The sequence below is a fragment of the Giraffa tippelskirchi genome, chromosome 4 (genome assembly GCF_054371585.1).
Source record: "Giraffa tippelskirchi isolate mGirTip1 chromosome 4, T2T-mGirTip1v1.2.pri, whole genome shotgun sequence".
NCBI lineage: Eukaryota > Metazoa > Chordata > Mammalia > Artiodactyla > Giraffidae > Giraffa > Giraffa tippelskirchi.
The window spans coordinates 74132705-74142170 of record NC_137278.1 but is presented as its reverse complement, the minus strand read 5'-3'; the positions used below and the strand labels follow the sequence as shown (position 1 = coordinate 74142170).

General features: G+C 42.8%; 1 protein-coding gene across 9 annotated transcripts in view; it reads left to right on the top strand.

Moving 5' to 3' along the window:
- PRKCE (protein kinase C epsilon) overlaps window positions 1-9466 on the top strand; it is a 631244-nt gene that overhangs the window by 99030 nt on the left and 522748 nt on the right. For 2 of the 9 annotated variants that reach the window (XM_081592038.1, XM_081592035.1), the window contains exon 1: window positions 8506-8618. The exons of 5 other annotated variants lie outside the window; for them this stretch is intronic. The gene's annotated coding sequence lies outside the window, so the exon portion shown is untranslated. Of the gene's footprint in view, window positions 1-8496; window positions 8619-9466 lie in introns of those variants that run through there. 2 more of the 9 variants (XM_081592037.1, XM_081592036.1) reach the window with 2 other exon arrangements.

Here is a 9466-nt window from a genome sequence, read left to right as displayed (position 1 = left end):
CATCCAACCATCTCATCCTCTGTCATCCCCTTCTCCTCCTACCTGCCTTCAGTCTTTCCCAGCATCAGGGTCTTTTCCAATGAGTCAGCTCTTTGCACCAGGTAGCCAAAGTATTGGAGTTTCAGCTTCAGTCCTTCCAATGAATATTCAGGGTTGATTTCCTTTAGGATTGACTGGTTTGAGCTCCTTACAGTCCAAGGGACTTTCAAGAGTCTTCTCCAATACCACAGTTCAAAAGCATCAATTTTTCAGTTCTCAGCCTTCTTTATGGTCCAACTCTCACATCCATACCTGACTACTGGAAAAACCGTATCATTGACTATACAGACCTTTGTTGGCAAAGTAATGTCTCTGCTTTTTAATATGCTGTCTACATTGGTCATAGCTTTACTTCCAAGGAGCAAGCATCATTTAATTTCATAGCTGCAGTCACCATCTGCAGTGATTTTGGAGCCCAGCAAAATAGTCTGGCATTGTTTTCATTGTTTCCCCATCTCTTTGCCATGAAGTGATGGGACTGGATGCCATGATCTTCGTTTTTCGAATGCTGAGTTTTAAGCCACTTTTTCACTCTCCTTTTTCACTTTCATTAAGAGGCCCTTTAGTTCCTCTTTGCTTTCTGCCATAAGGGTGGTGTCATCTGCATATCTGAGGTTGTTGATATTTCTCTTGGCAATCTTGATTCCAGCTTGTGCTTCATCCAGCCCAGCATTTCTCATGATGTACTCTGCATATAAGTTAAATAAGCAAAGTGTTAATATACAGTCTTGACATACTCCTTTCCCAATTTGGAACCAGCCCATTGTTCCATGTCCAGTTATAACTTTTGCTTCTTGACCTGCATACAGATTTCCCAGGAGGCAGGTCAGGTGGTCTGGTATTCCCATCTCTTTCAGAATTTTCCACAGTTTGTTGTGATCTACATAGTCAAGGCTTTGGTGTATTTGATGAAGCAGAAATAGATGTTTTTCTGGAATTTTCTTGCTTTTTCTATGATCCAATGAATGTTGGCAATTTAATCTCTGGTTCCTCTGCCTTTTCTAAATCCAACTTGAACATCTGGAGGTTCTTAGTTCATGTACTGTTGAAACCTGGAGAGTTTTGAGCACTACTTTGCTAGCATGTGAAATGAGTGCAATTGTGTGGTAGTTTGAATGTTCTTTGGCATTGCCCTTCTTTGGAATTGGAATGAAAACTGACCTTTTCCAGTCCTGTGGCCACTGCTGAGTTTTCCAAATTTTCTGGCATATTGCTGGCATATCTATACACAATATAGATACATATATATAATCTTTTACATATAAATTGTAAGTAATTAGATTTATATAGATATAAGTGTATCTATTATATATAATCTTCACTTAACATCATATACTGATTTGGTTCCTCAGCATTTTCTCTTGTTTCTCTAATCACATGTGAGAAATCAGGTCTCTGAAGGAGTGCCTTTGGCTTCTGTTATCCAATCCTCCACAGCATTTAGTACCAGATTGTGCAGACAAAATGAGTTTAATTAACTTCAAAAAAATTACCGAAGCAACATGTATATGCCTTAGAAGTTTTTGAAAACACAAAAAAGAAACCTTTCCTGTAATCCCACCCCTAATGCTACCACTGCTGCCATTAAAAGAAGTTAATATCATGTGTAATAACTGACATAATTAGTGAGTGCTCTTATGTACTGAGTCATTTGCTAAGTCTCTGATTTAATGCATTTGTTTCCCTTGTGAGGCAGGTGTTGTTATTATCCCCATTTTACAGACTAGGAAACTGAGGCACAAGGAAGTCAATTTATCTAAGGTCACAAGGCTTGTAAGTCGAGGAGCTGAGTTTGAAACTCAAGCACTTTGGCTTTAGGGTCTATACTAAACTCTGTGCAAAACTGCCCGGTCACCTCCCCACAGCCTTTGAGATGTTCCTCCGCCCCCCTGCTTCATGTTTAATGGCACAGATCAGCACTGGGACTCCGGATTTTCCTTCTTCCATGCATTCACTAGTTGTAAGGCCTCTCTGAGCCTCAGTTTCCTCACTTATAAATCTTGGAACTGGCCTCAGCAATCTCTGTTATTCAGCTGGAACATTCTGTGATTTTATGAATTAAACACTGAATCTGGGACTTGCTTTTCATGCATGTCCTTCCCCGCCTCCTCATCTGCACACCTGCAGGCCTGTTATCTTCCGTCCCTGTCCATGCAGGCAGGCAGTCGGGTCACCCTGACCCAGGTACCTCCCCTCACGTCTGTGTGTCTGCAGAAGCTGCCAGCCAGCCCCAGAGCTGTCAGTGGGGTTTGCCCAGAGGTTGAGATTTAGTGGGTTATGTAAGCCATTTACGATTCGTTTTAATAGAGTGTGCATCCTTTGAACTGCAGATGGGACGCCTGCTGTTTATGGGGCTTCCTGGAGCACCGATTTGAGGGAGGCTCCTCAGGGTTTATAGGGCTTCCCAGGGCGCAGGCATTTAACTGGGGCTGTGTCGTTTTGTTTCTCCCCCACTACCAGCTTTCTGGCCCTGGCGGTGGCTGCAGAGCAGGGTTTGTCTGAGCACAAGTGTGCATGTGCATGCCTCTGCTGTCTGTGTAACAGGTTCACAGTAATGCTGGGTCGACCTTGTACCACAGGTTAAATCATCACAGGTTAAATCAGAGTCACCTGAAGGCTTGTTACAGGGCTGGTTTCTGGGCCTCACTCCAGAGTTTCTGATTCAGGAGGTCTAGGGTGGAGCCTGATAATGTGCATTTCTAACAAGTTTCCAGGTGATGCTGAAGGTGCTGGTCCTAGGACCACACTTGGACAACCAACTGTACCGGAAGATTGAAACTTTACATGTAAGCACTTAACTGAAACAGAAATATTTCTGTCCATATTTTAAGGTAAACGTTCTTCACTTATATTCTAGTATACTAAAAAGTAATTGAATATCTTCTTGATGTTGATAGTCGTAACATCTGCAGTTATGAGTATTCATTATTGTGGTTGGCTGTCATTTGGGATGTCCAAGACCCTTTGGTGGTTGGTCCAGGCTATTTGAGTTGTTGGCTTGCGTTTGACATCTTCTATCTCTTCCCTTGAGGTCTGGTGGTCTGCCTCACACTGGCTGCTGTGCCTGTAGAATTCTTCCCTGCCTGTTTTCTTTTTTAAAAATTTTCTTATTAAAACATTTGCACCTTTAAAAGTTGGGAAAGTAGAACAACAAACTTCCATTTACCCATCATCTAGATTTTTAGCATTTTTGCTTCATCTTGTTTTTGGTGGAAGTATTCTAAAGTCACGGAGAAGGCAATGGCACCCCACTCCAGTACTCTTGCCTGGAAAATCCCATGGATGGAGGAGCCTGGTAGGCTGCAGCCCATGGGGTCGCTAAGAGTCGGACACGACTGAGCAACTTCACTTTCACTTTTCCCTTTCATGCACTGGAGAAGGAAATGGCAACCCACTCCAGTATTCTTGCCTGGAGAATCCCAGGGACGGCGGAGCCTGGTGGCTGCCGTCTATGGGGTCGCACAGAGTCGGACACGACTGAAGCGACTTAGCAGCAGTAGCAGCATTCTAAAGTCAAGCCCAGACATCATAACATTTCCCTCCCAGATATTTCCAACTGCATCTCTAAAAAATAAAGACACTTCTTGCATAACCACAAGACCAATTATCACAACTCACAAACCCAATAGTAATGCCTCAATATCATCTAATGCTCACACCATATTCAGATTTTCCCTAATTGTTTCAGAAAGTCTTTCCTGTTGAATCAGGATGCAAAAAAGGTCTGTGTCCACATTGTCATTGACTAGTAGGTACCTTTCCCTTGGAATTTGCTATTTGGGTTGGGGGGTGGGGGGTCAGGGGATCTTCAGGGGGTTGGGAATAGATAGCTGCTGTTGGTTACCGAAAGCTGATGAAGTACATCTAAAGTCAGCAAAAGAGTTTTGAGTTAGTTTATGAGAAGAGTGCCTCCTCTTGCAGGGGCTTAGAGATGTCTCTGTCTTAGAAACAGATGTTCTTTTACTTTCCTCTCTTTTCTTTGATCTGCAGAGGCAAGGAGGCCAGGCGTGTGACTTCCAGATCCGTGAGTTGCTTTCATGTGGGAGTATGTATCTGTTAGAAGATGTTTATAAAGCAGCTTAGTTGCCCAGGGTCAGCAAGGGAGTCCTTGGCCCCAAGGCCTCTTGACTGTGGGTGTTCTAGAGTGTCTGGGATGTGTGTTTTATTCTCCACAGGCTTTTCTTTCTTCTTCTCTTAATAATCCAGCCTCCATCCAGGCTTTGCGGGGAGAAGTATTCCTTGGAGCTCCAGGCTCTGGGAGCTCACACACACCTAGTCCCCTTGGGTGGCCTGGTTTCTTGCCAGAGGTATGATGAATAAATATTGATGTGCTGTGCCTGGCTCCCTCTCAGCCCTGCCTCTGTGCTTATTCTTCACGTAGGTGTTTCAAACATGTTACAGTTTCTAATTTAGCTTCCCCATCAAAATCAAAGGTCCCTTGCTACAATTTAAATGCCACAGTGTACCCGTGGCTGGGGCTGACGTGGATTGGAAAGCAGAGCTCTTCTGCGTCACACAGCATCAGCTGTACCACCATATGGGCCACAGCATGGTGCTAAGAGGGGCTGCCAACTTCAAGCAGGGCTGAGGATAGGATCATGAGGCTGCCGGGAGGGGAGGGCCTTTCTGGACAGGGACCTGATTTTCAGGAGCTTCTGGGGGCTTTGGACTACTAGTTCAAGTTTCAGGACCAAGCAGCAACACTGTGACCCACAGTGCATGGAGATGCCCTAGGTGACCCACAAGGAGGGCCTGGAAGAGAGAGAAGAGAGCTTGACTGATGGCCTCATTTCAGCCCCATACAGTCTCCTGTGCGGCCTCCCTGACTCCCTGACAGCCCCCTCTGTGCATCTATCCAGTATGCTCCACCAGAACATCTACCACACTGGATTATAAAGGGCTATTGCCTCTTTCTTATCCTCCTCTGGACAGGAAGATCCTCAGGGCAGTGATGTTCACCATCTTGCTATTTAGCACACAGTGGCAGTCAGTAATTATGCAGCAGATACATTACTGTAGCCCAGGAAATGGAGAGAAGGGGGGTATCTTTGTGGTGAGTTAGGTTAAGCACATAATACAAAAGCTCAGAAATGGTTCTGAAAGTCAATACATCTAATCTGCCCAAGATAGGGGGCTTCATTCTACCATGACTTCTTCTGGCTGCTGTCTTCCTAGGACACTCTTGTCCACATCTTGTTCCTCACCTTTTCCTGCCTGGCAGACCACCATGATATTTGGCTTAAATGTCTTATGGCAGTTACCATGCTGCTTAGAAATATTTCAATTGTAACTATGTCTGATCCCTGACCTGTACTTTATGGTGCATGAGGATAGCAATTACAGTTGGTTTTTCTTTTCTTCCTTAGCCCTGGCACTGTGGCTTACACATACTAACAGGGACTCAAATCTAGTTGCCCAATGAAATGTGAGACTATATTTTGGGAGTGCTAAAGAAATGGCTCACACAGTGACTTTTTTTTTTGAATTAGGGGAGGGAGAGCTCCTTGGGCAGTGGAGTCATCTGGAGAATCCTCCTATAGGGAGTTGGAACTAATTGGCGTATGTAGAATTGGGAAAGGTAAAGAGGAGCAGGAGGAAAAGGAGGAAGGGAGAGAACAGGTTTGGTGTTGGAAAGATCAGGGGAGACTTTGGATTTCCACTGCTGGGTGGAATAAAAAGGTGTGACTAATTAGTTTGGAACCGTCAGCTTTTGGGTGTTTACTAGACATACAGTGAACTGCCAAGAATTATATAGACTGACCACAGGGAAGGGTGGCTTCAAAATTCTTAGAGCATGATGCTCACTCCAAGTTCCTGGTGAGACTGATGGGGATGAGTCAGGTTGAAGCCAAGATATACATTTACTTATCAGATGGAGAGCCACCCTATTATCTAGAGTTTTGGATTTTGAAAAAACAAACAAACATGTCTTCAAATACCAGATAATGGAGCAGGATGAAAGAAGAGGGTAAAGAGGCTCCTGACCCAGGGCTTTGATGGTTTAGCTAGAAAAGAAATACTGAGGTGGGTTTGAGATGATGGAAAAATGTAAAGTTTCAGGCTTAGAAAAGTGGTGATTATACAGTTGCTTTGGAAACCAGTTCAAGAGTTTTTTAAAAAGTTAAACATTAACCTATCATATGATCCAGTCACTCCACTCATAGGTATTTTATTCAAGAGAAATGAAAACATATGTGCATACAAGATCTTGTACAGGAACATTCATAGCAACTTAATTTGTAATACTCCCAAACTGGAAACAACTCAAATGTCTGTCAAGAGATGAATGGATAAACAGATTGTGGTATGTCCATACAATGGAATACTATTGAGCAGTAAAGAAGAAGAAATGCCTGATTCCCAAAATAATTGTACTGGATGGAAAGAGCTAGATTAAGGAATACGTCTTATGATATCACTCATATAAAAGTCTTAAAAATGCAAAGTAATCTATAGTGACAGAAAGCAAAACAGCAGAAGGGGGCAAGAGGAAGATATCATAGAGGTGGATGAAGAACCTTTTGGGGCTGCAGGATATGTTCAGTATCTTGATTATAGTGATGGTTTTACAGGAATAGATATATATGTCAAAACTTACAAAGTTTACTCTTAGAAGGTATTCAATATATTGTCTATTTATTATACCTCAATAAAGTTGCTACAAATAAATTAAAGTGGTGATTGAGAGTTTCATTGCAGTTCAATCAAACAATCCATAATTGCAAGCTTACCCATTCCTGAACTAGAATTGATTCATTTCAGTGAATCAATTATAAAGGAGGTAAATCAATCCTTTTTTCTTTATAAAGGAAAAAAGGACAACTTCAAAGAGGTTAGAGTGGCAAGAAAGGGCCACTGTTGAAATTGAGCACAATGAAGGGAAGCCTTGATGGAAGGTAGTACTGGTGAAAACAAAAGGAACTGCCTTTGAGAAGTGTCAGGGAAAGCTCCGGGTGGGTATAGGACCAAAGATGGACTTCACTGAAAGGAGAGAATGTTGAAAGCACAGAGGTGCCAAATGAGGAAGGCCTTAAAGATAGAATCCACTAGCTGTGTTGAACTACAAAGGAGAGGCCATGTAGGTAAGGCCGAGGGTGCAGTTTAAGAAGGGCTAATATCAAGAAGTAAGGCTGGATGCTGGGGGGCAAGGGCATAGGTGATGGAACCAGACAGCCTGGCTATGTATCTTGAATACACAACACTTAGAAACTGGGCAACCTTTGGACAAATTACCTAACTTCTCTGTGTCTCAGTTTTCTCATTTGAGAGAGAGTCCAGATCTCACAGGATTACAGTGAATGTGAAATGAATTAATGTACAAGAAGTATTTGGAATCATGCCTGGCATATATTAAGTGCTCAGTAAATGTTATTGTTACTGCTGTCATCATCATCATCATCATCTGCTTTTGGGCAGGACCTTGAATACTAACTTTTAGCCGATGGCTTCTTTTACTTAGTATGTTGTTTTTGAGGTTCATTTATGTTGTAGCATGTATCAAGAAAGCTTTGTTCCTTTTTAATGGTTGAATACTTTTCCATCATAATGGGTATAATACAATAATACATTTTGTTCATCATTTCAGCAGTTTATGGACAGTTGGTGGAGTTCTTTCCACCTTGGGGCTATTATGAATAATGCTGGTTTGAACATTTATGTACAAGTTTTTGCCCCCCTCCTTGTCTTTAAAGCTCGTACTTTTTGAGATTTAAGCATCTCCTGCCTCTCACATGTTGTTTGAAATGACAAAGTGAATTCAGTCATTTAAAGGAAACTTAGAAAATAACAGACAAGGATTTGTTGTATAGCACAGGGAACTATACTCAATATTTTGTGGTTACCTATAAGGGAAAAGAATCTGAAAAAGAACATATATATGTGTGTGTATATATATATATATATGTAAATAACTGGGTTGCTGTATTCTATACTTGAAACTAACATGATATTGTAAATCAACTATACTTCAATTAAATAATGGTAAACAACCTAATTTGGATGCTTTTAGTCAGCTTAAAATATATTATTTCAAAATTTAGAGAAAAGTGTTTTTCTAATTTAAAAAAGTCATGTGAAATATGTAACAAAATTTAATTTCTAATAAAATATGAAGAAATTAAGAAAATTAAAATATTTGCATAACTATAAAGAAGATTCACATACAACTAATACTGAAACTAATTTGTATAGGTAGTATTCTTGTAATAGAATGCAGGTGAGTGCACCCTTTAGCACACTGCTGTCACTGTGCACCATTACCCCACACCCCATTACCAGTTATCCCTGGACCTTTAGTGGTCCTGCTTTGCCGTTGGTTGGTGCTGCAGTGGCCCTGCCTTCAAGTGACCAACTGTCAATAAGAGACCGTTATTGGTCCTGCTCAGCCGTTGGTCAGTGCCACAGTGGGCCCTGCCCCCAAGAGACCAACTGTCAATGAGAGACCGTTAGTGGTCCTGCTCAGCCATTGGTTGGTACTGCAGTGGGCCTCACCCACAAACAACCAACTGTCAAAGAGCAACCCTTAACGAGGTAATTCAGCCAATGGTTGGTAGAATGGTGATCTTCAGGTGGAAAGTGAGGTAAGAGGCATATCCCGGCCTGCTCTCCAGGGGCCCCTCAGTTTACCTGGTCTTGGGCCAGCGGGTGAGCTGGAGGGCCCAGGTAACAGGCTGGCGACTGTGTCCTGCAGGGCTCCAGAGCCCTCATCAAGGTCATCCACTGGCTGGGTCCAGGCCTCAAGGCAGTGGTGTATCTCTCCCCCATCTCTGTCTCTGCAGCCTAATAGCAGCGGCAGTCTGCCTGGGTCATAGACTGCAGGACCTGGCCTCCTCTATTTGGGTGGCCTGAGGAGCCTGAGGGCTAGTTGGGTTGGGTGCCTGGCTCCCTCAGCGATGACTGCTGGGCAGGATCTAGGGACCTGACTCTGAGGGAGCTGCCAGCTGATATCTGCTTCCTCTCAGCCACCACCTGGACCTCAGATGGTGGCGGTTGTGCCTTGGAACTTGGCCCTTTCTTATCAGAACAGGGAATAACATTTGTTTGGTCGAGATTTATAGGAACATCCTTACCTGACTGTGACCTGACCTCAAGAACAAAGAATTTGACACCAAGTTTTTCAACAGCTAACTACACCCCACCCTCACCTTTCCTTCAAAAGGGCTTTACTGAAAGCTTTCAGGGACATTTGGTGTTTTTATGGCATGAGCCACTCGTTTCCTTGCATGGTCCTGTAATAAACATTTCTCTGTTCCAAACTCCAATGTTTTGGTATCATTTGGCCTCACTGTGTCAAGCACACGGACTTGCATTTCGGTAACATTTTCTGGCTGTTAGAAATTCAAGGTATGTTCTTGAGGGACTAGAGTTGTGTAAATTGAGCAAGGCATATTGCTACCTTCAATTTTCTTTATAATATTCTGTCAATGAA